Here is a 26,868-nt window from a genome sequence, read left to right as displayed (position 1 = left end):
TTATGGCTAAAGAGGTCAGGAAGAAACCTCAGCCTCAGAGACATTTTAAGGAGTTTAATTCTCCATGTAGTTAAAAATATGGGGATGATTCTGATGTTGCTGTTGATGATGACGATGGTGGTAATATTGGCTAACATTCAGTTTATGGTGTCATGACTATGTTCTGAGCACTTTGCCTACATTCCCTTTATTCCTTGTTTGAAAAACACCATGACTGATCGTAATTCCAACAGACACGTGTGTATGCACACATATACATGTGTGTATATATACATATATATATTCACCAAGCTTTAGCATTGTAATGCCCACATTAGCATTATTTTGGATAACAAGAACAATGGAATAATGTCAACCCCCAGGAGAATGGACAGGTGAAGTGTGGAATATTCACACAGTGGAACACAACAGCCATGAGGCACACAAACTCCAGTTATACACGACGATATGGATGAATCTTACAAATAAAGCGAGAGTTAAAGAAACTAGACGCAAGAATACATACTGTATGATTCCATTCCAAAGCTGAAATCAGAACTATGTACACTGACAGAGTTCAGACAGCTGGTCACCCTTGGGAGGGGTGGGTACTGACCAGACAGGGCATCAGATGGCTTCGGGGGAGGTTGGTTATGTGGATGTGTTCACTCTGTGGAAATGCATGGAGCTGAACATTTATGATTTGTGTACCTGATTTATGCTCAATAAATGGTTTGCATTTAAAAAAAAAAAAAAGGAGGCACTAAAGGCACTAACTAAAATGGCCACAAAAGGCAGGTGAGCAATGTATGTGAGTGGAGGAGTCAGGTGCACGGTAGCAGACAGTGAAGGGGATTCTGGGTAAAGGGAGAAAGCACACTTGGGTCAGAGAGGGCCGCCCCCTCTGGGCTCTAGGAACTGCCTTGCAGAACGCAAGCCAGTGTGGCCAGAGACGTACGTGTTTCCAGAGAAAATGGAAATGCAGATTGTTTGACGTGAATTTCCTCAACCTCCGGTTGCCAACAATCCATGCGAAAAGAGTCACAGGCCAAAGGACACGCCTCCGTGGGCAGCCCGTGGCCCCTACACGGTGCTACCGTGCAGATGGCAAGTTGAATGGCTGACCCAAGGAGTCACCGCTTGTAAGCGCTGGTGCTGGGGTTGGAACTCAAGTCCACATTTGTCTACGGGGGGACGAGACTTGTAATATGGCACGAGGCAACTCTGCTTCCGTTCTCAGGGACTCCTCAGATCCGGTCGGGAAAACATCGTGGCGATACGGTAGACTCCTCTGTCCCCAGAGTCGCCAAACCAATCCGAGCCCAAACACAGGATGTATAAAGAAGAAACCCTCTTCCAAGCTGCCGGGACCCAGCTCCTCCCTAAGGCTGATGGCCCGGTCCCTCTCCACTCCTTCTGCCTCCGACACCACCATTATTTTGCAGACTCTTTCTTTCCACCTTTGAAGGGCATAGTCCTTTCCACCATCCCCGCTCGGTTTCCACCGCCCTTCCGTTTCTCTCCCTAACACAGGTCTCCAGCCCAGGGATCTCTGAGCTTACCCCATCGCTCCACCCCGAGGCTCCCACCACCACCCCGTGGGGATGGCAACGGTGAAGACCCCAGGGAAAAGAGAAAAATTCATGTAAAATTAACTGGTGGTTGTTCCTTCTCTAAGTCTTATAGTCTATTTTCCCGAAGGAAAAGGAAAGATTGAGAAGGATTAAACTATCTTTTTTTTTAATCCTCACCTGAGGACATTTTTCCATTTTTTGTCCAGATAGAGTGGGAGGGAGAGAGAGGAACAGAGAGAGAGAAACATCGACGTGAAAGGGACACATCGAGTGGCTGCCACCCGCACGACCCAACCAGGGCCGGGGACAAACTGCAACCGAGGTACATGCCCTTAGCGGGAACCGAACCAGGGTCTCTCTGGACCGCAGGCCAATGCTCCAACCACTGAGCCAAACCGGCCAGGGCTATCTTTTTATTTTATTTTATTGTGGATGATGAATAATATGAAGATTGTCATATATTGTTAGCAAATTTTATTCCTAAAATTATCGAATAAGGAGTTTTATTCTAAAAGATACACATTACATTTTTGTCCACTTCAGGTCCAATAACAGAACTTGCAAAGGTAAGAGCAAAAACAGTAAAATGTATGTTTGCTTCCAGTGCTGCTGGAATTAGCGCACACACAGAGAGAACTAGAAATACCCTAGGGAACCAACAGGTCTACCTGTTTCATTTACAGACACAACTCGGGGTGCCAAAGTCACTCACCAATACCACCTCATGGATTACAACAGTCCCCTGGATCTGGCTTGTCAACATTCAGTTCACGGTTTTTTCCACCACCCAACATTATCACCCATACATGACCCAAGAAGGGAAAAGAAAACCCATCTTTTTAAACAAATGTTCTTCTTATTCCTTTTTGATCCATAGGGTGTCGGGAGATATTCCTGTTCTCCAATATTAGCTTCAAATGGTTTGGGTTGAACAAGCATGGCACACAGACCATAAAGGCAGGGGGCCGGGGGGGAGGCACAAACTAAAATGACCACAAAAGGCTTCTGCCGCTCACCTTATACCCATCTCATCCGGAACTGCTCAGTCTCCGCAGAACACACCTCTCCACCTTTGCGTATGCCGGTCCCTCTCAACTCCTGCTGCCTGTGAGTCCTACTCCTTGTCTAGCACTCACCAACAGAAGTCAGTCTCCAGCTGGCTTTAGAAAAGTCAAAATAGGGATGAATTAAGAAAGTTTAGCTGAGAACCGATTAGAATGTGGGTCCACCAAGAAGTCTCTGAATGCATACATTTGCACACTGAACAGGAACGGGTCAGGCATATCTACACTCAGGACACTACGGGGCGTTTGCTGTGTTTGCGTATTTTTGGAACCTTTGAAAAAGCATAAAATTCTTACTAATTACCTCCTCATTCTGGCTTGGGTGACAGTTACAGTGGACTCTGAGGAGATACACAGGCCCTACCAGCATGTACAGACGTCAGGCCCTGAACAACATCCATGTACCGTGACGCTGGCTTCTACAGAGGGGGACATGTCCTACCACTCACCGCTCCACAGAGGAGGAAGTGCGGTTTACAGATGATGTGAAATCACCCCTGTAGGGTGAGATACTCCAGGACCACCCAGTAGGGCAAAAGTGTTCTCATGACATCTGAAATTCCTTCTTCAGTGAAACAAAAACTGACTGCAATGATAATAGTACATATATAGTCCTGATAATAATAAGAAGAATGCCCTGGCCGGTTTGGCTCAGCGGTTAGAGCGTCACCTGCGGTCCGGAGAGACCCGGGTTCGGTTCCCGCTAAGGGTGCGTACCTCGGTTGCAGTTTGTCCCCGGCCCTGGTTGGTTGTGCGGGTGGCAGCCACTCGATGTGTCCCTTTCACGTCGATGTTTCTCTCTCTCTCTCTCTCTCTCCCTCTCACTCTATCTGAACAAAATATCGAAAAATGTCCTCGGGTGAGGATTAAAAATAATAATAAGAATGATGATGATATAAATATATAGTATCAATAGCCTAATAGCTAAGATTCAACGACTGGCTCCTTCATGCAAGCAGCTGTTACAAGCCCCTTGCACACCTCCCTCACTTGGCAGGTCCTCTCATTATTCCCACTTCATGACAGGCACATGGAGACTCGGAGGGTCCAGCAGCAAGTCCAATGTTCAAGCCGACGTGTCCGTTGACCGCGTGGACCATGAAGGAAAGGAGAAAGCACCGTGTTCTTTGCAGAATTCTACATTCAGCTAGCCGGCTCCCACCCTGCCATCTCTACGTCACCCTCAAACACCAAGACAACGGCACCTGGATGGACTGGGACAGTCCAGTGCAGCCATTTGACAGGGCGCCTGAGACATGGTCGGTTCGATGTAGGGAAACATTTTCACACAACCTACAGTGCAAACCTTTACACTTGCAACCTTACTATTTCCCAACAATATGCAAAGCCAGCATCCCTACTCCCAGCCCTGAGCCCTCCCCACACCTTGCTTACACCCCATTTTTTACTCTTACAACACCCTAACTCCAAGCTTAGACAAAGTTCTCCATTTGGAGGGGCCAAGGACTGCATGCAAGTCACAGGTGGTAGAGGGATGAGGATGAGGGTCTCTTGTTTATATTTTTTTTACCCAAAAACGGTTTTAGCATATTCGTACCAAAAAAAAAAAAAAATGACCTGTTTGTTTCTTTATTGGTTTTCCTAGCACCCAGCATAGTACCTAGAATTTAGCAGTTGCTCAGTAAATACTTACTGAATGAATAAAATTTTCAAAGGTACTACCAACAACTGTCTCAACTTCTTCAAATATTTTAGATCAGGGGCCAAAAAAAATTTTTTTAAAAAACCACAATGTTTAGCTCAATACTTCTCATCCTTAGGTGTGTATCAAATCACCTAGAGGACTTATCTAATCACAAATCACGGAGCCTCACCCCACAGCGCCTGATTCAGTGGGGTGAGGGTGGGGGTTGAGAATTTGCATTTCTAACATTATTTCAGATGATGCCAATGCTGCTGCCACATTGAGAACCCCTGTCTTATAAGAACATGGTCTTCTGAAAATCCACGGTCAAGTATAGAGGTCAGACGTTTTACAATCACTGGACACCACCCTCCTCTGGGTCCGAGTTAACCAGGTCCTGGGTGGTGTGGTGTCCCTACCACAGGTTCTGCACACGGTGGGCCATCAGCCGGGGCCTGTCGACGACATGCCTGCAGATAAGAAGCCACGCGCCTGCTGACAGAACAACCAGCCTTTCCACAGAAACACGGAAATGAAGAGGAAGCCCAGTGTGCTGTTTGTCAACCACAAGTCATGTGAAGTCAGTGAGGAGTGGAGGAGTAGACCAGTCCCCTTGGAGAACGGACGCATTAAGTAACACGAGAGCTGCGGGGAATCAAACAGACGCCTGGCCGCGGGTTTGCTTCCTGTTTAATGCCATTAGGAGCTCAGACACTCTTCAGGAAGATCTATGGAGCGCACACGACATTTCAGATCGCACGCAAGGACCCCTGCGGCAACGCCCGACTTCAAGAAGCCACTGAAAATATCGAGAGAGCGACACTGTGTCTCACCAGGAATCGCATGGGGCAGAGTGGCAAAGTCCCTTGGAAGTTTACTAAAATAACAAAGAATCGCTTCAGAGAGAAACAGGGATATTTGAGCCTCTTAAAATTTGTGGAAGCGTTAGAACAAACTGTACTTGATAAGGACGCCTTCCGGGTTCAACTGCGGAACTCCCCAAAGACGCTAAAACCAATTTCGGCAGCAATTACGGCACCTGAGTCAGACAGCTCACTTTTGTCAGACATTCCTTATTAAATGGCCCAGACAAAATCAACTTCTTTAGGGGGGAATGAAAAGATTGAATTTCCACTTACAGGTGCAGAAGGGCCCAGGCCCCCGCCTGCCTTCAAACAGCCACGTGGCTTTATGTCACCAAATTTGTGTCTGCGCTCAGTTTCCTCGCAGGTAGAATGAAGAGACTGGTCTCAATGGATTTTTCAGGTCTCGTTAAGATTTAAAAAGGAGGTTCGAGACAGTGGGGGGGGGGCACAGTGAGCAAACCCAGCACAGGGGAACATGGGGTCCATTACCTCTGAGAGCCAATGGGACACAGAGTGGCCAGCCTCTGACCACAGACAGGGGACTGAGACCTGACAGGGGAGCTGGGGACCAGGGGACCCCGGAGCTGAGTGACCAGCCTCTGACCACAGACAGGGGACAGAGACCTGACAGGGGAGCTGGGGACCAGGGGACCCCGGAGCTGAGTGACCAGCCTCTGACCACAGACAGGGGACAGAGACCTGACAGGGAGCTGGGGACCAGGCCCCGGGCGCTACGGGAACTCCCGGCTGGAGGCCCACGTCCCCTCCACCTGGATGGGGCGGCCGCACCTCCACTCACCTCTGCTCGGGGCCTCGCCCTCCTGCTCCATCGCCCGGCCCGGCCCGGCCACCCCGCCTGGAGCCCCGGCTGGAGCACAGGCCCCGGGAGCAGCAGGGGGCGCCAGGCCGCTGCCCCCCAGGTGAGAGCCGCCCACTGCCGGCTGGTGCCGGGCGCCCAGGGCGCATGCGCGGCTCGGGCCGCCCACAGCCACGCGGAGCTCAGAGCTGCGCCGAGGCCACTTCTGCTCGGACCACGTGCAGGGCAACCACCCGGGGGCGGGGCCGCGCAGGGCCGGCGGGGAGCACGGAGCCGCGGGGGGCTGTGGGAACTGTGGGGCTGGGGGAGCCTGTGTTAGGGTGGGGGCTCCCTGGGCGTGGGGGGCCTGCAGCAGCCCCACGGTGTGTTCCCAGCCACACTGCCTGGAGCCTTTGACCTCGGGTCAAAGGGAGCAAGGAGGACAGCAGGACATCGCCACAGCCCCTGGCCTCCCTGCCAGGGCAGCTCCTCTGAGCGGGCAAGTACCCCGGAGCCATGAGCCACCAAGGCCTTCAGGTGGCCTCCCCCAAATACCCAGCGCTTAGAATCGCCATTAGAGGTCCCTCTCCATGGATCTCTTTCAACGCAACAAGCCAGAGAGAGGCTGCGTAGAGAAGTCTGGGGAGCAGAGGGAACCCTCTGGGGACGGTGGGAACTACTGGGGTCTGTCCCTTCCACCCCCACCGGTGGGCAGGTGTTCTGGCCTTCCTGCAAAGTCACTGCGGTGTGCTCCAGGACACAACACCGGGGCCCATTTCGGCCGCAACCAGGGGAGCAAGCAGGACCGACAGGGCGTTGCTACGTATACCACCTGCCTCCCCACCAAGAGCCGCTCCTGCGCCGTGGGCCGTGTCCTGCTCGCCTTAGGCACCCACTCGGCTGCTACCTGCCTGTCAAAAGCACCCTGCAACCGTAAATAACTGCACACCCCACGTAGGAGCACCTAAATATATAAAGCAATTATTAATAGATAATAAAGGGAGAAATGCACAGCAGTGTAATAATAGTAGGGGATTTTAATACTCTAATCACATCAAGGGTAGATTATCCAGACAGAAAATTAATAAGGAAATAATGGCTTTCAATGGCACATTAGATAAGAACAACTTAATAGACATTTTTAGAACATCTCATCCCAAAACTGCTGAATGCACATTTTCTTCAAGTGCACATGGAACATTCTCCAGGACAGATCACATTTTAGGCCTCAAACAAGCCTTGATACATTCAAGCTGCCATGCGGTCCAGCAATTCCACTTCTGGGTATTTATCCAAAGAAAACAAATACACTAATCTGTCAAGATATATGCAACTCGATGATCACTGCAGCATCGCTAGTCATACCGAGATGAGGAAGAAGCCTAGATGTCCATCAACAGATGAATGGATAAAAAAGATATGGTATACATATACAATGGAATATTATTCAACAATAATAAAAAAAAAGAATGAAATCTCGCCATTTGTGACAATATAGATGGACCTAGAGGGTCTTGTGCTAAGTGAAATAAATCAGAGAAAGGAAAATCCTGCAGGATCTCATATAAAATCTTGTAAAAAAATAAAACGCAAATAAATAAAACAAAACAGACCCATGGATACAAAGAGCAAGCTGCTGATTGCCCAAAAGGAAGGGATGAGGGGATGGGAATTTAAAAATAAACAAAATTTTTAGAAATAAGGAAAAACAAATTAAATTGCTGGTGAAAACATTTTTTAAAGAGTTTTTAAAATTCAATGTTCTATAAGGAAGTTAAAGGAAAGAGAATTTAAGAGCAGGAAAGGAAAAAAAAACAACTGCTTTTAGCCAAGTCCTATTGCTGGAATAATTTCGGGTCCAAGATTCGAAGGCAAAAATAAAAGCGAGGATCGTACTGTAATTGGCTGGTTATAAAACCAAGGCCGGCTAGGACCCGATCTCGGGGTGCCGCTTTCCAACATGGCAGAGACACGGCTCTGTCTGGTGATCCCCCAACAAATGCTCTGGGACTCTGCCTTGCATCTCTCTCCTGCGACACAGAAGCAGCTTTTTCACAGAAACACAGTCTCTAATTCCTCCTCTGCCCAGCTCCAGAGACTTTCCTGTTTCTGTCTCAAACGCAAAAACCACTGGCCTGTCTCTGTCTAGAAATGCGCACAACAAATCGAGAAATAAATTCATGTGTGGAAGGACAGGAATGGTGTTCTCGAAATCCAGGCAAACTTCCATTTTTATAAGCCTATGAAGATAATAAAAATAAATCAGAAGGAGCCAAAACCTGCCGCCATCGACCGCTGACTGTCTCGCATTTCCCAGAGAGCATCCCTGGAGCTGAAGGGCTCGCACAGTGGCTGTTTCGCCTCCCTCCTTTCTGGAACAGGGGTCTTTCTGCGTCTGCCTGGAAATGTCCCTGCGCTCGGAGAAAACCACCTACTCCGTTTTACGAGGGCGACTTCGCGTTTCAAGTTATTACCTACTTCTGAGAAGCGATAACAATGACAAGTGTAAACAAAGGCTGGAGCCAGTTAAGTAGAAGTTCTACGAGAAAAAAAAATATCATAATTATTGTTTCAATAACCTCTCCTATGCAATACACCAATAGATTCTGCTCCCTCTACCCCAGGCCTCTTCTCCACTCACCTGTGACCTCCATCCTAGCCCCTCCAAAAGCCCCTTTCTGCTTCCACTATTGCTGCTGTGGCTGGGAAGGTCCTTCCCTTCCATCTCTATCCATCCAACTCCGCTGTAGCTTTGTGGCGCAAACACGCCTTCCTCTGCTCCCCTAATTTGAACAAGCCATTGCTCTCTCAGCACACTGGGCCCTTGACTTGCAAGATCTCTGTGCCTTAGGCCCGGATTCCTGGGGACTGCTCCGGTCTTTCTCCCCACTGGAGGGTGGAGCCCCTCAGGCGGGGTCATACCATTCCGCTCCTGTTCAGCCTGGAGCATGGACTCTGCAGCACAGCAGTTGCTCCATAATTATAAACTCTGTGCAAAAGCCATCTCTCGTCCTCGTCTTTCTTGGACACGGTGTTTACTCTGGGGTTGGCACTGTGACAGAGAACGAAGGTGTCCGTTGTGACTGGGTGATGGCCAGCTCACCAACCAGAATACGGCAGGCCGTACATATGTAGCCGCCGAAAATAGCCGCACACGTTTTTAACGATAGGAAAGAAAGGTCTATGCCGTGTTGTGAAGTGACACATTCAGAAGATAAAACCGTACGGAGAACGCGGTCTCATTTCTGCACGGTACCTGTGGATGTGTTGGTGCATGCATGTCAGCGTGCGTTCTCCCTCTGTCTGTGTTTCTTGGCAAAGGAAAAAGACCAGAAGGCGGCGCACTGAAATGTTCAGAGAAGTCCTCACTGGGTGGGGAGGGGGTCCTAGTTTCTTCTTTGTACTTTTCTGGATTTTCCCCCAAATAGTTACCATGGGCATATACCACTCGGGAACCAGAGACATGTAGCAGGCTTTTTAAATGTTTCTTTTTCTTGAGAGGCACAGAGAGGTGAAGCAGAACCCTGTATCAGACATCGCCGTCAACCAAAGGTCGGCCACTGAACACAAAACTCCTACGGTACCTGGTGCAGACATGCTGAAGGACCAGGGATGTGCATTTTCATCATAACTCTTCCTAAGCATCCTTTATTCCTTCCTGTGACCCTTCTCTGGGACCACTAGAGTTGCAGCTGTTTTGGGTCACTGTGCCGAGACCAAGAGGAGGAGTGAACCTACTCCTGTCTCAGAACTGGCAGAACTGGGCCTGCGCACCCCCAGCTGGGCCCAGCAGGGCACGCCTGCCCCCAGGGGCCTCTCCATCCACGTCTCTCACCATTTACATTCCAACGATGTAAAATGACGGATACTTTTAATACAGGAGACCTGTCATTTATTTATTAGCTGGGGACAGGCTGTAGCAGAGAAGGATGCATTATAAATCAACTCCTTTCTCAGCCATTAAAAATTAATACAGTTCATAATGTAGAACGGCAGTAATTTCTTTATTAGAGCAGAGTGTAATTTTTTTTCCCCTTTCTTCCAGTTTTTGTTTTTACTTCCTCCCTTCCCTGAGGATATTGTCTTTTTCCCCCCCCTAATAATTGGCTGGGCGTAAATTACCCCAGGGAAGGGTGTAGGGAAATACAGCCTTGCAGACAGAGGTAAAACAGAGGGAGAGATTAGAAGCTCTGGCCAAAAGACCACTGACCAGTTTCCCCTCAAAAATACTGGCTTACTGTACCTCCCATTTTGCCTCAGGGAGGCTCATTGATAACATCCTGCATTTGTTTCTGACCCACCCTGCACCAAAGAATGGAAGGCAGTTTAGATCCCCGACAGGCCAGAGGGAAAGAAATATATAAGGTGAATAATTCTAGGTGTGTTAGGAGATCTCTGATGTTCTCCACTGCTGACGGCACCTCACAGAGCGACCTTCATTCGCTTTTCTATTGTCTCCAACTGATCCGGACATTCGCCAAAGGAAACATGGGCTTTAGAAACCAAGCCCCAGGCCAGGAGCCCCTCCCTCTTTAGGCCTGGGGTTCGAGGATGCCCAGTAGACTGGATGAGGCCAGAATCTGCCAACAGGCTGACGAGCCTCCACGAAGGCTTCCCTTTGGTTCTTCCCCTGAGTGGATGCTCCAGGAAAAGCCAAAACCGGGATTTAGGAAGAGGGCAGCTTCTGCCCTCCCTGACGTCAGAGGAAATAAAGGGAGAACCCAGACCCTCTGTGTCTCCGTCCACGTTAGCAATACTGAGGGGTTCGCAATGGTTGGGTCAATCAAGGTGACCCTCCCTAGCCCCCTGCCAAGGGGTGTATATGAAGGAGAAGGGTATACGTGGAGGAGAAGGGTGTACGTGGAGGAGAAGGGTATACGTGGAGGAGAAGTGTGTACGTGGAGGAGAAGGTGTATCTCGTGGAAGTGAGACGGGTGTACGATGGAAGAGAAGGGTGTGCGCTGATGAGAAGGGTGTGCATATAGGAGGGGTGGTGCTCGGAGGGAAGGGTATATGAAGGAGAAGGGTGTATATGAAGGAGAAGGGTGTACATGGAGGAGAAGGGTGTGTATATGGAGGAGGGTGTGTGTGGAGGAGAAGGGTGTATATGAAGGAGAAGGGTGTGTGCGGAGGAGAAGGGTGTACATGGAGGAGAAGGGTGTATATGGAGGAGAAGAGTGTGTGCGGAGGAGAAGGGTGTATATGAAGGAGAAGGGTGTATATGGAGGAGAAGGGTGTGTGCGGAGGAGAAGGGTGTATATGAAGGAGAAGGGTGTGTGCGGAGGAGAAGGGTGTATACGAAGGAGAAGGGTGTATATGGAGGAGAAGAGTGTGTGCGAAGAAGAAGGGTGTGTGCGAAGGAGAAGGGTGTGTGCGAAGGAGAAGGGTGTGTGCGAAGGAGAAGGGTGTGTGCGAAGGAGAAGGGTGTGTATGGAGGAGAAGGGTGTATACGAAGGAGAAGGGTGTGTACGAAGGAGAAGGGTGTATACGAAGGAGAAGGCCATCCTGGCTCCGGGGAGGTCTCAGAGATGGACAGCTTGGCCCCTGCCCAGGCTACCATATTGATGTCTTTGTCAAACCCCCACAGTTGAGTTGAAGCTCCTAAGGAACAAGCCCTCACAGATCCCCAAGCACATATTTAAAATCTACTTTCGGAATTACAATGAGCATAACTCAACCAACCAATGAGCCCTTAGGAGCTGAGTTCCCACACCCCTTTTCCACCAGGGCCCTCAGAGGACGGGGCGCAAACCCGTGCGAAGAGTCGCTGCACCACCTGCAGTTCTCGTGGGGGACCAGAGCCCATGCGGGGCCACGGAGAGGCCCTGCGGGCCACAGTCTGGCTGGCAAATTAAGCTCCACACCCGCCGGCGAGAGGATAAAAGGAGACTTGGCCAAGAGAGTGGCCTACTCTGTCCAGGGGCTTGTGCCTCATCCTTCACTTTCCTCACTGGTGGCCCACATCTGAGAGTCCTGCCCCGAACCTCTGGACTCTCCATGACCTCCGTGGTGGGAGCGAGGAGGTAGCTGCCTCCACAGGAGCCGTGGAAGGTGCTGGAAAGGGGCTGCCTTCTGCCCATTCGACGGGGACGCACGGCTCACCCCAGAGCATCTGCCCGGGGATCTCCGAAACCACCCTCGGTCTCCCAGGGTGGGGGTGCAGGTGACGTGGTCAGCCAGTGGTGATAGAGGCAGCCTGGCCAGGGGGAAAGGGACCTTCCTAAACCCCTGGGTGTCAATCCTGGCTCAGCCATTGGCCAGCGAGAGACCCTGGACAAGTACCCTGACCTCTAGGAGTGTCCGTTTCCTGCAGAAGGGCTGGCAACACTTGCACTCCCGCAGGATCTGATGCGGAAGGAAGGGCTGGACGGGAGGGGGAGGGCTGCAGACGCAGCCGTGTCTTCACCGCCCCCCGTGACTCAGTTTCCTCCTCTGGGATGCGGGGGAGTCGCAGCCCCTATCTCTTGTGGCTTCTGTGAGGATTCAACGATTTATTCCACTTAAACAGTACTTAGTGCCCAGCAATAAGCTCTAGGCCGTGTAAGATTGTATTGTTATTTTGATTGACTTCAAGTTCAAAGCCTGGCCCTTCGCAGGTACCGAGTCGAGGTTATTTCTGTCTCCTCACTACTCTGACCCCAGCTCCACCGGCCCTGCCCCCTACTCTCCAGAAGCTCTGCTCCCCGAGGGCCCCTCAGCCGCTCCCCGAATTCACACAGCTTTGCTCAACCAAGATAATCAGGTCCGGCTAAAACCACATGAAGAAATGTCTCTTTGCTCGGGCGTGTAAGTATAGCCTTGAAAATTAGCAGGACGATTTACCAGACAGAACAGCGATGACGAAGCCACAAATTACCAGCCAGCCCCAAGAGGAGGAACACGAGGAGGAACATTTACACAAGAGCGACGTTCCTCTTACCGCCTCTGCCCGCGAGGGCTCTGATCACTCCTAAGGGAGCAGGAGGCGAAGGCCCGGGTGAGCACCGGGGATCCCCTGGAGAAGAACTGGGGTGGCGGGCGCGTTCCCTTCCCTCCTTGCTGACGAACCTGATTCTGCGGGGGCATTTGCTCCTCTCCACGAAGCCCTGTGCCTCTGAGGAGGTGAGTCCCGTCCCCACGCCCCGGGGCGAATCTGGATGAGCCTGAGGTGCCTGCGTCACTTCCCTTAAGGGTGACTGGTTTAGGAATACGTACGTCATAATTTGGGCCAATGGGACAGGAGGGAGTGACTGTTGGGGGCTCTGGGAAAAGGTTTTCTCAATTTCAATCAACCCACAAGAAGAGACAAGTCTGTGCTGCCCCTGGTCCAAGTGTTTGGTCGTGATGACTGGAGCTGGTGCAACCACCGGGGAGCCCCGAGGGGAGCCAGTCTGGTAGTCGAGCAAAACACAGAGGCAAAGGCAAGAGAATCACAGACACGCAGAACTGGAGTCTTGATGTACTTCACTAGGAACTTTCCCTGTTTTTTGTGGGGTTTTTTTTTGGTGGTACGTGCCCCTAGCAGGAACCGAACTCGGGACTCTCTGATCCACAGGCCGACGCTCAACCACTGAGCCAAACTGGCCAGGGCTTCCCTGGCTATTTATTTGACTTACGTGATGATCAGTTCCCTTCTTGGTTAAGCCCAGTGGGTCTAGCCCTTTCGGTTAAAGGGACCCTAACTGGTCCGTCCAGTACTAAAGCGTGACGCGCGCAAATAGGAACACGAATATGAGCACACATAGAAACGAGACCCACGTATCTGTGCGTTGGTGCCCGGAGGCCCGGTGGGTAGGTTTGCTGAGACAAAGGTGAAGGGGCTGTGCACTCATGGATAAGGACAAGCAAAAAGGAAGTCACTCGGGCAGATGGGCATTTAAAGCTTAACTGCAGAGGGTACCATATGGGCACAGACTGCAAGTTGCTCAGCGTGAGGCACTTGGCTGATGTACAGGGGAGCAGGGGAGCCTGTAGTTACTGCAGTTTCAACAAAACAACGTTTGCTGTCGGGGGCGGGGGGTAAAACAAAGACTAGAAAACAGACGAGAGGATCCCACCACGCATCTCTCTGCCGACCCCTCGTCCAGCCCACAGATTCTCAGTCTCATTAACCCGGAAGGAACTTGGCCTGAGTCCTGTGCTCATCACATCCATCACTTCCTGACAACCCACATATTACAGTCGCGACTCCTGAAACCATCTCTGGGGCTGGGTGGCTGGGTGACAAGATGCTATTTCTCAGAGCTGGGAGAGAGACGTTGTTGGAGGGAAGGATTCTTATCTTTTCAGAAATAACCTCAAGCTCCGAAAAGCCTCTGTTTTGGACGCCCTCAGACTTTCCCCCAAGGGCATACTGGAGCCAGGAATTGCACCAGCAGTTGCAAGAGTAGTGTTGTCGAGGAAAGGGTGACCACGTATCTGCCACTTCCAAAGTCCCCATGCACTTCCTCTCAAACAACTACCCGCCGAGGCGGCCTGTTTGCTTATCTCAAGTTCAAAGAGGGTGGCTGCTTAGCCCAGAGTCACGCAGTCAGAGTTGGCAGGCTGGGACCAGGGTCTAGGACCACCCACACCCATTTCACTTTCTTTTCTTTTCTTGTCTTTTTTTAGAGAGAGAGGAAGGGAGAAGGAGAGAGAGATAGAAACATCGATGAGAGAGAACATCGACTGGCCGCCTCCTGCATGCCCCCCACTGGGGATCGGGCCCACAACCTGGGCATGTGCCCTGACCAGGAATCAAACCGGTGACCTCTTGGTGCATGGGTCGACGCTCAACCACTGAGCCACACCAGCCAGACTCATTTTCTTTTCTAACCAAAGTTTCAGCTGCCTCTCTCAGCTGGCCAGGCCCTGCCCAGGCCCACTCCATTTATTCTCTTCCTTCTCAAAAGACGGAGGTGCTTGGACGCCCCACGCCGTGGTGTGGAAACAGCAGCGTGCATCGGGAAGGGGGCTTTTCTCCTTGGGAGCAGCTCCCTGAGGTTCCAGTCGTGAGCGGCAGATCTGCCTGAGGACGAGGAGCTCGGAGAAAACGGGGCCGTGACCCGCGTCTCCAGACCTGGGGTTCGGGAAGCGCCAGAGGCACTCGTGAGAGCTTCTTGGTGGAGAACAGACAAAAGCCCTGCCCCATTCGAAGGAAGGGCACTTCATGCTCTGTCAGAAAACCCGAAGATCACCGCCCTGACTTCTGGCTTTTCCCATGAGATGCAGCCTCTTCCGGTCCCTCCCAGAGGCTTGGGAAGAATTTGACAGGGCTCAGGCCCACGTGGGCACCCTGGCAGGGGGCAACGTCTGCCCAGGAGGCAAAACCAGAACCTCAAAGCCCAGGACAGCCCGCGTGTGACCTCCTGAACAGCTGTATCCACAAAGACGCTAACAGGTATACCTCAGAACCCCACAGGAAAAACTGAGCTCAATCCAGCTTTCCCCGAACGTATTTGACATGGAACACTATTTTCGAGGAACACGTCGTGACCCTCAGAGCACGACTCGGGAACCTGTGCAGGGAGCGGGTGCAAAGGCAGCCGGACTCTGGGCTTCTCGGCTGAGAGAGGGGCGGAGCTTGGGTTTTAACAGTTACTGATTGTTAAGAACACGATGCCAAGGAGAACCTCCCAGCCTCGCTGGCTGGTCTCCCACCAGGAGTGTGACTCATGGGCTCCTTCCTATGAAATGGAAATGATGACCACTTCCTCCTGGGAAAAGGGCTTTTGCAGAGAGAATGCTAATAGGGACCAGCACTGACAAAGCCCCCTGCTGTCTCCCAGGATGAGGACAGCTTCCTTTCTCCCTTCTCCTGCCCAGAGGAATTTGTCTCTTTGGAGTCGTGAGAAGTAATCCCAGTCCTTCCTTCAACCTGTGTTCTTGACTCCCCCCTGCAAGAGGTCAGTCGTTTAGCTGATGAGTGAGATGGGCAAAGCCCGTCACCTCCCATCATAATCCTCCTCTGGACAGGGGTAATGCCAACAAGGGGGAACCCTCTGCATGTGAGATACTCCAGGGAGCCCCTAAGCTTCCTGACTTGCAAAAGACGAGGCCGACCATGACCCTCCACGCAAACAGGTAGACAATGTCTGCTCTGCAGATCCAACTCCTGCATGAACAGTGGACACGGACAACAAACTGGGGAAAGGGCAGGGAGGGAGGGGGAGGGGGGAATCAGTCGGGGGGAAAAGGAGAAACATAGGTAACAAAAATTAATTAAAAAAAAAAGAAGTCCATTTTGGCTTTAAGTCCAAGCAAACTTCTTAAGCCTAGCAATGAAGCCCAACTCTTGATTCCTACCTGACCCCTGTGTGTATTTCTCGGCTAGTTCAGAGCGATCCCGCTTTAAGTAGACTGGATGACCGGATGGCGCTGAAGGAGAAGGGAGCAGATACCTCTAGGAGACCTTGAACCGGAGAGAACCTCTGCAGGGGAGCTAACGCCCCCACTCCTTGAAGACAAGACTGAAGCCAAAACACGCCAAGGTGACAAGTAGTCCTGCTTCCGGGGCTCGGGACTGTCAGGTGCCGCCTCGCCTGGGTTCACGTTCCACCAGGAGATGACACTACTCCAGGCGGGCCGGGGGTCTCAGCATTTTCCACCTCTCCCACCATGAAGCACACACTGATCCCTGAAGAACCTTTTTTAAAGCAATTACGGAGTATTTACAGTGAGCATAATTGGACCTAATTACTTAATTAGCATGACTGCGTGCAGCTACTAGCTCTGAGTGTGTGGTTGTGGCAGAAAGCACAGGGCAGGGGAGGTCATGATGTTCAAGGGGACGGCAGGCTGCCTCGGCGCAGGGAAATGGACCTAAGTCAGTTACAGCTCCAAAGTGCACGCCCAAGACTGTCTGGCATTTTCAGGTAATTTGGGGGAAATGGCATTATTTGATTTTTTTTTTTTTTAATCCTCACCCGAGGACATTTTTCCATTTTTTGCACAGATAGAGTGGGAGGGAGAGAGAGGAAGGGAGAGAGAGAGGGAAACATCGATGTGAAAGGGACACATCGAGTGGCTGCCACCCGCACGACCAACCAGGGCCGGGGACAAACTGCAACCGAGGTACGTGCCCGTAGCGGGAACCGAACCCGGGTCTCTCGGGACTGCAAGCGGATGCTCTAACCGCTGAGCCAAACCGGCCAGGGCTATTTGATTTTTTTAAAATTTTCCTGGGATAGGTTAGAAAAATGACAACACGCCCTGCTTGGGTTATGCCTAGATCTAGGGGCTTGGGAGTCAACATCTAACAGACGTTACTCTCTACGGGCTGGGACTCTCAGGACAAGATCAGGTGTATGGGCCCAGGACTCACTGCCTTGATTCTGCCATCAGTGGGCTCTTGCTGGACAGACAGGAAACGGGTCATGTGTCTCAGTAACCCTTTCCTCTGTCGGCTCCCCAAGGCTAGCATCACGGGGTTCTCAGGGGTCTGCGACTGTTCGAACTGGACCCACAAACATCACTGCAGAAACACCCAAGGGGAACAACCCTAATTTACGCTCACTGACAATGTGGTAAGCAGGGCCTGGAGGCACCCAGCCAGTGAAAAGGGCTAAGGCAAAATACCACCGTGGTCTTCCCCACGATCCAGCCTACAGTTCCCCTCGGGGGGACCGCGAGGTCCAGGCAGCAGCGTGAAGGACAGATTGCATCAGCAGTGCCCGCCCCGCACTGGTCCTCCGCGCTCCGTGCCGCGTACAATCAAGCCTGCCTCCCAAATCAGCCCCTCGGAGCGAACAGCACCCCTGCGATACCACTTTCCTCTCCTCAGCTCTGCGCTCAGAGGAGGCGCGCCCAGCCCTGTACCTGGATCCCCTTCCTTCCGCTAGAGAAAAACCCAGAAAGGCGTATCCTGTAGTCGCAACGGCGGGGCTGCTGGTTCCTGGGGCCCCCTCTCCCAGCGAAGGAGCCCACTTCCTATATTTCATCTGCAGGTTCACTATGCTGAACGAAGTGGCTGAGACTGAACACCCACCATTACCCCGCGCCAAGCGATGTTTGTTAGCACAGAAGATGACAGAAGCCTACATCATGCTGATGCGCTATTAATACTGCATTATGCACCGCAGGCGCCCAGCGCCCGGCTCAGCTGGGAGACCCGCCTTGGCGGCGACCATCCGGGAAAGGCCAGCCCGTGGCCAGCCGGCCCGGAAGAGGTGGAGGGGACGAGCCACTCGCTCACTTCTGATGGAGGAGTCACCGGCCCGGCTGAAGGGACACAGTCCAGGTGAGCAGTTCCAGCTCTGGGGGACCTCTGCAAGTCCGTGCCCCGTGGGCTGCCACGTTGGGGGGCATCACACGACTGCTCTGGGGAGGAGCGTGAAGCCAGGCCCTCAAACAGCGGCAATACGGCCAGAAGGGGTGAGGAAGGGCGGGCCCTGCCCCCTCTCCCAGGGCCCACGGCACAGCGCCTGGCCCTTGGCAGGTTTAGGGAAGCGGCGTGAAGAAGCCCCAGCCTCTGGCCGGTTTGGCTCAGCGGTTGGAGCATCGGCCTGCGGTCCAGAGAGACCCGGGTTCGGTTCCCGCTAAGGGCATGTACCTCGGTTGCAGTTTGTCCCCGGCCCTGGTTGGCCGTGCGGGTGGCAGCCACTCGATGTGTCCCTTTCACATCGATGTTTCTCTCTCTCTCTCTCTCTTCCTCTCTCTCCCTCCCATTTTACCTGAACAAAAAATGGAAAAATGTCCTCCAGTGAGGATAAAAAAATAATAATAATAAAGAAAAAAAAAGAAGCCCCAGCCAGGCGGGCGGAGGTCGAATGCACACCTAAGGTCCAAAGTGCAGAGACCCGTGGGGCAGCATCAAGAGGGGCCCGGAAGGCCAGAGCCAGCTCGAAAATGACACAGGGGCAAAGCAGGCATGAGCAAGGCTTTAGGAACCCCCAAATAGATGCCTCAAAGGGAGAGGCCGAAGGGGGCTGGGGTCAGCACACGGAGGGGCCGGCCGAGAAGCCCTGTGGGGCCCTGTGAAGGCAGGAGCACTCTGGTCAATACATCAAGGGCCGCTGCAGCGGACACGGCGATGGGCCCGGACCGAGGACAAGTCACCGTGATGGACACTCACGATCCGTATGCAGATGTCCAGTAAGAATGGCCAGTCGTCATCTGCTGATGTGGTTTAGAACGCAAGAGAAGGTTTATACACACACACACGCACACACTCTCCAGAAAGCACACTAAGGCGTGCCAGGAGACCCCCTCCCCAGACAGGAGGTGACCGGTGGAGGCCAGTCCCACGTGAAGTCTGAAGACCCTGCCTTGGTCCGGCCACTTTGGACAGACAGGTTGGCAGCATCTCACGAAGCTGAACACGCTCATACCATGCGATGCAGTGATCACACACCTATTCATGCACATGAGCGGAAAACGTGTCCACGCGAAACCTTCACACAAAGGTTTACAGCAACTTCGCTCATAACCGCCCAACGGAGGAAGCAATCGAGATGCCTATGGGTTGAATTGTTCGCCCCAACCAAAAAGACACATTGAGGGCCTAACATCCAGTGCTTTAGAATGTGACCTTGTTTGGAAATAGGAACATTGCACATATAACTAGTGACGTCGAGATGAGGGTGAGGTCCCCATCCAGTATGTCTGATGTTCTTACAAGAAGACACACAGGGAGAACGCCGTGTGCGCACAGAGAATTAGAGCGACGGGCTGCAAACTAAGAGATATCACCACCATCCCCGGGAGCTGGGAAGAGGGGCGGGGGAGGGGGTCAGAGGGAGTGGACACAGACACCTTGATTAGGATTCTAGCCTCCAGAACCGACAGACAACAGATTCCTGCTGTTTGAAACCAGCCAGTCTGTGGTACTTGGTGACAGCAGCCCTGGGAGGTGACTACAACGTCCCCCAACCGGACAGGTAACAAACTGTGCCACACCCATACGGTAAGTATAATCCCAATGAAAAGGAAACAGCTTTCAAGCCATGGGAAGACATGGGAGAACCTAAAATGCATATTTCTAAGTGAAAGAAGCCAGCCTGAAGAAGCTACACACGATATGATTCCAACTAGATAACAAAGGCAGAACTAAAGAAACAGTAACAAGATCAGTGGCAGCCAGGGGTGGGGGAGGGGAGATGAACAGGTGGGTCAGAGAGGATGTTTAGGGCAGTGGACTACTCTGTGTGAAACTGGTGGTGGTGGACACAAGACACGCGGCTTTTTTCAAAACCCACAGAATGTACAACAAACACCAAGAGTGAACCCTACTGTAAACTATGGACTTCAGTGAATAAAAATGTATCAACAGTGGCTCATCGACTGTTACAAGTGTATCCTACTAATGCAACATGTTACTAATGGAGACACTGTGGCCAGGGGAGACTGAGGGGTATGTCAGTATTCTGTGTACTTTATGCTTAATTTTTCTGTAAACACAAACCTGCAGGGAGGGGGGGGGGAGGGAGGGAGAAAGGGAAGGGAGGGAGGGAGAGAACGAAAAGGAAGGAAGGAAGGAAGGAAGGAAGGAAGGAAGGAAGAAGGAAGGAAGGAAGGAAGGAAGGAAGGAGAAAGGAAGGAAGGAAGGAAGGAAGGAAGGAAGGAAGGAAGGAAGGAAGGAAGGAAGGAAGGAAGGAAGGAAGGAAGGAAGGAAGGAAGGAAGGAAGGAAGGAAGGAAGGAAGGAGAAAGGAAGGAAGGAAGGAAGGAACGAAGGAAGGAAGGAGAAAGGAAGGAAGGAAGGAAGGAAGGAAGGAAGGAAGGAAGGAAGGAAGGAAGGAAGGAAATCTAACTTAAGCCAGGGCCAAGTATGCCTGCATCTAAAGGCAACCATGGTCCATGGTCCCTTGAGGACTTGATTTTATAAATTCAGAGAGTGAGGTAAGTGCCAACAGCCAGACCAAGGCTGACCCAACCTCATGACTACAGGGACTCAGCACCTCTCTCCTGGGATGGCCCACCCTCAGCAGACTATCCACAGAGCCGGCCTTACCCTGGACGTGGGGCAAAGCAAGGCGCCATGAAACAACACTGTCCTCATTCCCCAGCAGTGGCTTCTGTGGGGTCAAGAGGTGCAAGCGAATGCCTGTGGCCCCCTTGGTGGGGACAGGACAGATGCTGGTGTCAGCGGGTCTGGGGCAGAAGGGGTGTGCGGCCTGACCCTCAGAGAGCCTGGGAAAGGCTGCTCGGGGTAAAACACACGGCAGGTCAGCCCCGAGCGTGGTCTGGACACCGTCAGTGTGGACCGAGGCCCTGCCCACTGTCTGTGACATCTCCAGAGGGCCAGGCTGCGGAGGGAAGACGTTCTCGCCAGGCGTCACCCCACACACAGCTCGTTGGGATCGGCTCTGACCCTAGTCCCCTGCTGTGTTTTCCACAGAAGACGAGGAGCTTGACACGTAAGAGTGACTTGTTGGAATAAGCTTAACGTCGGGTTGGGGAAACAAGACACACACGTGGGAGAAGGGGCGGGATGACCTGAGACCTGACTCCAAGTCACTCGAGATAAGAGCGTGGCATGTACCCTGCGGCGTGGGTTCCCAGGAGGGAAAGGTCACTGCCTTGGCATGGCCCCTGGACGCTGGACACGAGCCAGATGTGGAGTGAAGAATGGGGTGCAGAAAGAAACCAGTGTGGGGTGATGTGGGGAGGGAGATGGGCGGGAGGTGGACGGGAGAGCTAGAAAGAAGCAAGTAGGGACAAAGGCTGGTGACGCATCAGCAGACAAAAGAGAAGGCAGGAGGCTCCCTGAGCAGCCCCTGAGGGAGCAGAGGGACCATCTTGTACCCTGGGCACAGCTCTGGTAGGCAATGAGCCCCTGAGGGCAGGGACCACGAGATTCTTTTTACCTGTTGTTTCTAGACCCTAAAAGAAGGCCGGACACAGTCCGGCCGGTGTGGCTCAGTGGTTGAGCGTCGACCCTGCACCAAGAGGTCGCCAGTTTGATTCCCGGTCAGAGCACATGCCCAGGTTGTGGGTCCGTCCCCAGTGGGGACATGCAGGAGGCAGCCAGTCGATGTTCTCTCTCATCGATGTTTCTCTCTCTCTCCCTCTCCCTTTCTCTCTCTCTCAAATCAGAAAAGAAAAATTTTTTTTTATAAAGGCCAGACATAAATCCTCAATAAATATTTATTGAATAGATGAAAGGGAGAAAAATTAGCACAGTGTGGGTGACTCACAAACAAAGGGAAGAGACTCAAAGGAACACGGTCAGGATTTACGAGAGATCAGGGACGGAGCGCTGGGGTTCCCGCGGGCACGGAAAGAGGGGGGCTGCGGGCAGACCGTGCGAGGGCTCGTGGGGAGCAGAAGGGGCGAGCGGACAGCGTCGGAGGGAAGGCGAGGGAGGGGGCTGGCCAGGACAGGACAGGGAGAGGCCGTCTGCAGCCCCGGAGGAAGGGGAACCTCAGAGGGATGGAGGGGGAACAGTGGGCTCCGAGAAGGCAGAAGCCCGTCTCCTCCAACACAGAGACAACCGGGGAGTAAAGGCACAGTCCTGGCTCGGGAAGGGAGGGGGCAGGTTAGCTCCCCAGCAGCCTCTGCTCTCGTAGCCAAGAGGAAGCGTCTTCTGAGACGCGGTTTGGGGAAAGGGGGTGAGCAGAGAAGCCCAGGACTCTCAGCAAAGCCAAGGAGCCTTCCCACAGGCCTGTGGGGTGACGGCGACACAGCCAGCGCCTGGCCCCGCACGTGCAACCACGGCAGCCCCAGGGTTGTTGACACAAGGGGACAGAGGTGAACGAGGGCCCCTCACTGCTGCAGACACCTCGTAATCCTCCCCAGTGACCCCTCTAGACCCACCTCGGGGTGTCCCAAATCGGCTGTGTGACCAGGAGGGACGTGTCCACTGCCTGATGCTTTTCAGAACCAGGGGCTTTAAATGGACAATGAGGGGGGGCTCGTTCGGCTGTGGGCTCGGTATATGCTCCCCAGCAGGAGCACCCTCACGCAGTTCTTTCGGAATCCCGGGAAAAGCAGCATAAACTCCGAACAAGGTCCAATGGAGAGCGTCTGCTGGGACGGGGGCGAGGGGACGCAGGCATCTGATAAGGGGGCGTGCAGGGTGGTCTCTCGGAATCCTCGCGGCCCCGACACGCCATGGGACACGCCATGGGACACGCTGTGCACCCGACTGAAGACGGACAGGAAGTGGGAACCGGGAGCACCCCACTCACGCTGGGCTGAAAGGTCCCACCACTCACGACAAACACACACGTGCAGGATGGGAAGCGTTTCTGTACTAAACCCACCCCGGGGGGGACGTGAGGAGACCATGCCTAAGGACAGGCAGCACTGGGTCCTTGTGATTTCTTCCCACGTCACACGTTTTGGGGGCTTTGCCCTTTTTAGTGAAGTAATATTGGCATGATGACATGATATTAGTTTCAGGCACACAACATCATAATCCGATTACTTGTTGACCCAACAAAGTGATCACCACGGTAAGTCTAGTGACCAGCGGACCCCCTTCCCCCATTTCGCCCAAATCCATTGCCCTCTGGGAACCACCAATCTTAACTGGACGAGGAAGGGAATCCGATGGGGAGCCCCCGGGACCCACAGAGGACTCGCAATAGGAACATCTGTCCTTCCGTGATCCCTGTCTCTCGCCCCACCCGGGGGACTGCCCGGACCTATCTGCAGCGTCACAGGTGCCCCGGCTTCTTTATGTGCCAAGGCGGGTGGGGTTTCGGTCACTCATGACAGCGTCTCGTCGAAGACAGGAGGTGTCCCAGCGTCACTTCCCTGGACTGGTGAGGCCTTTGTGAGCAGAGGCCCCTGGCCTCAAGGCCTGTGAATCCCGGGGGGGGGGGGAGTGACCCCCAGGCTACCGGAGACAACCCCGGACACGCGGAGGGAGGACAGTGACCCCCAGGCTACCGGAGACAACCCTGGACACACAGAGGGAGGACAGTGACCCCCAGGCTACCGGAGACAACCCCGGACACACAGAGGGAGGACAGTGACCCCCAGGCTACCGGAGACAACCCTGGACACACAGAGGGAGGACAGTGACCCCCAGGCTACCGGAGACAACCCCAGACACGTGGAGGGAGGACAGTGACCCCCAGGCTACCGGAGACAACCCCGGACACACAGAGGGAGGACAGTGACCCCCAGGCTACCGGAGACAACCCCGGACACACAGAGGGAGGACAGTGACCCCCAGGCTACCGGAGACAACCCTGGACACACAGAGGGAGGACAGTGACCCCCCAGACTACCGGAGACAACCCTGGACACACAGAGGGAGGACAGTGACCCCCAGGCTACCGGAGACAACCCCGGACACGTGGAGGGAGGGCAGTGACCCCCAGGCTACCGGAGACAACCCCGGACACGCGGAGGGAGGGCAGTGACCCCCAGGCGACCGGAGACAACCCCGGACACGCAGAGGGAGGACAGTGACCCCCAGGCGACCGGAGACAACCCCGGACACGCGGAGGGAGGACAGTGACCCCCAGGCAACTGGAGACAACCCCGGACACGCGGAGGGAGGACAGTGACCCCCAGACTACCGGAGACAACCCCAGACACGTGGAGGGAGGACAGTGACCCCCAGGCTACCGGAGACAACCCCGGACACGTGGAGGGAGGGCAGTGACCCCCAGGCTACCGGAGACAACCCCGGACACGCGGAGGGAGGGGCAGCCAACGCCGCTGACAAGGCCCCTGCACAGTTTCTGTCGCCACTACACGTTTCCTGAAAACCGCTAAGAGCCGCCCGCTGCCTACTGACGGGACAAAACACGCGGCTCCCGGAAAAGGCCGTCTCCCTGATGTCAGGGGTGGACGAGCCGGGGCCGTCTCCTGGACCTCCCCACGCAGGCTGTCTGCCCTCGTCCTTCGAGCCTGTCAGTGACCTGCGTGCCCTGGTCTCCACGACCTGTTCTTCACACGGAGGTCCTGTCTGGGTCCCTGGACAGGCCACTTTGAGTCCCACGCCCAACATTTCCTCCTCGCCTGGGTGCGGGGCCCTGACCCTGATCCAAGGACACTCGATCCCCCGGGGCTCCCACGTACTTGATGGCCCGGAGCGATCTTCCTTCTCAGGTGCCAGGTTCACCGTCGGCAGCTGCGCCGACCACCAGGTACCAGGCCTCACACCGGCACAGACACGGCCCGGAGAGCCCAGAGCCTTCTCTCGGGGACACGCAGTCCATCCTCAGCATCCCCGGATTCTGCACCAACACACCCGCCTCCTCGCGGACATGCACGTGGAACCCCAAACCAGAGCCTTCTCTCGGGGACACGCAGTCCGTCCTTAGCATCCCCGGATTCTGCACCAACACACCCACCTCCTCGCGGACATGCACGTGGAACCCCAAACCAGCACTGGTGGCGCCTTCACGGCCGCTCACACCCAGGCGAGGGGCAGGAAACAACCTGACTCGCCCGACACGCAGGTCCCCGCTGAGACGGAACCGAGCCTTCTAGGGTCCTCCTCGTGGTCCACGGAACAACACTTTTTTTTAACACGTTTGTGCTGTTTGTGGGTGACTCCCCTGGGCGGAATGGCCCCCAGGCACAGTGCCGAAGTGCTGGCTACGTCGCTAAGAGCCAGAAGTCGGGGCGCCTCGGGGAGCCACCGGGTGTGTTAGGTGAGCCACGTGTTAGGTGAGCCCCGCTCAGGCGTCCGTTGGCGCTGTGGGCCCGGGTGTGACGCCCGTGAGTCCACAGCATCCGTCAAACCCGACGTCCTTCGCAGAAGCACGCCTGAAACAGGCTCTGCAGGGACCGGCCGGCAACACCGTGTGACCACAGGCGCGCAGGGACCTACCCCTGCATTTCCTCTAGGGACCGTGGCTCCCAGCGCCCTGATTCAGCGCTCACGGTGACTTCAGACAGCGTAGCTACCGCCGGTAATGAGAATCAACTGCGTACTCCACACAGCGGTGCCGAAGTCTGTTCAAATACCAGCGTCGCTCTAGAAAAACGCAGCGACATCCCCGAGACGGCGTGACCCCTGGCGCCGTCCCAGAAGGCTTTCCTCCCGGTCCGTCCAGGGCGAACCTGATGCAAAGCTAGAGCGTCCACCACGGCGGAAGGATTCCTTGCGCCGTGGGCCCCACTGTGCACCTGAAACACGGGTGTCTTTCCTCCCCTGCCCCGGACCCAGGGGCCCTTCCTCCAACCGACACGAACAGGGGGCGTCTGATCAACCTGACACGGATTCCGGGGGACACCCGGCATTGGGAGGCAAATGATGACCTTCTTCTGACGTAAGCCCAGCCCGGCCCCTGGGCGATCCCCTCACGAGAACCAGAAGGGCAGAAGCAAAGACGGATGGGAAGTCAGGTCCAGCCCTGCTGCAAGACCAGGCGCAGAGAGCTCAGCAGGGGGCGGCAAGACCAGAGGGACTTCGTCCTGCACCCACCCCGGGACCAGCAGGAGGTCGGAAGAGCCAACTGGCAGAAGCCTGGGCGCAGAGAAGGGGAACCCACGGCCCCCCAGAACCTCGGTTTTCCTGCCCTCTAGTAAGGCCTTAACCTAGCCCACCTCTCTGTCCCTTCCAGCTCTCGGGCAGTCTCCAGGGGCCTCTGGGTGCCCTTCTGAAGTCGCTGACATTGGGGGGCGGGGCAGGAGAGGGGACGGGGTGTGCACTGCGGTTGCTGGGCCTACACTGACCCTGGGGACCCAGCAGGGGAACATGTGCTGGCGGGAGGGCCGAGCCACAGAGGGGCCGAGCGCTGGAGACGCCCAGCAGAGCTCAGCAGACACAGAGAGGTGCTGGGACCAGCAGAAGGGGAGAGACCTGGATAAAGCAGGTGCCCTGAGGCCCTCTGACCTGAGTGAGCCCCTCCGATGGGGAGGGGGGTCCTACGGGGCCCTGATCGGGTTCTCAGGAAGGGCACAGCTCGGGGCACTGGAGGGGCAGCTAGAGAGATGTTTCCATTCAAATGGTGCTCACGACCCTTCCTTCCCGTCCCATCGCGGAGGCCTGGGTGGAGGCTCCGACGACCTCAGGGGCTGTTGTCTGGACAGAGTCAGGTCACGTCTCCCACACACACAAGCCAGGTCCAGAAAAGACCA

General features: G+C 54.2%; 1 protein-coding gene across 1 annotated transcript in view; it reads right to left on the bottom strand.

The window, feature by feature from the left end:
• Window positions 1-26,868, bottom strand: part of NTRK3 (neurotrophic receptor tyrosine kinase 3) — a 315,656-nt gene that overhangs the window by 112,543 nt on the left and 176,245 nt on the right. The window lies entirely within an intron of this gene.

The sequence above is a fragment of the Molossus molossus genome, unplaced genomic scaffold (genome assembly GCF_014108415.1).
Source record: "Molossus molossus isolate mMolMol1 unplaced genomic scaffold, mMolMol1.p scaffold_m16_p_24, whole genome shotgun sequence".
Taxonomy (NCBI): Eukaryota; Metazoa; Chordata; class Mammalia; order Chiroptera; family Molossidae; genus Molossus; species Molossus molossus.
Note: the sequence above shows the minus strand (reverse complement) of the source record. Positions and strands in the feature narration are given on the sequence as shown.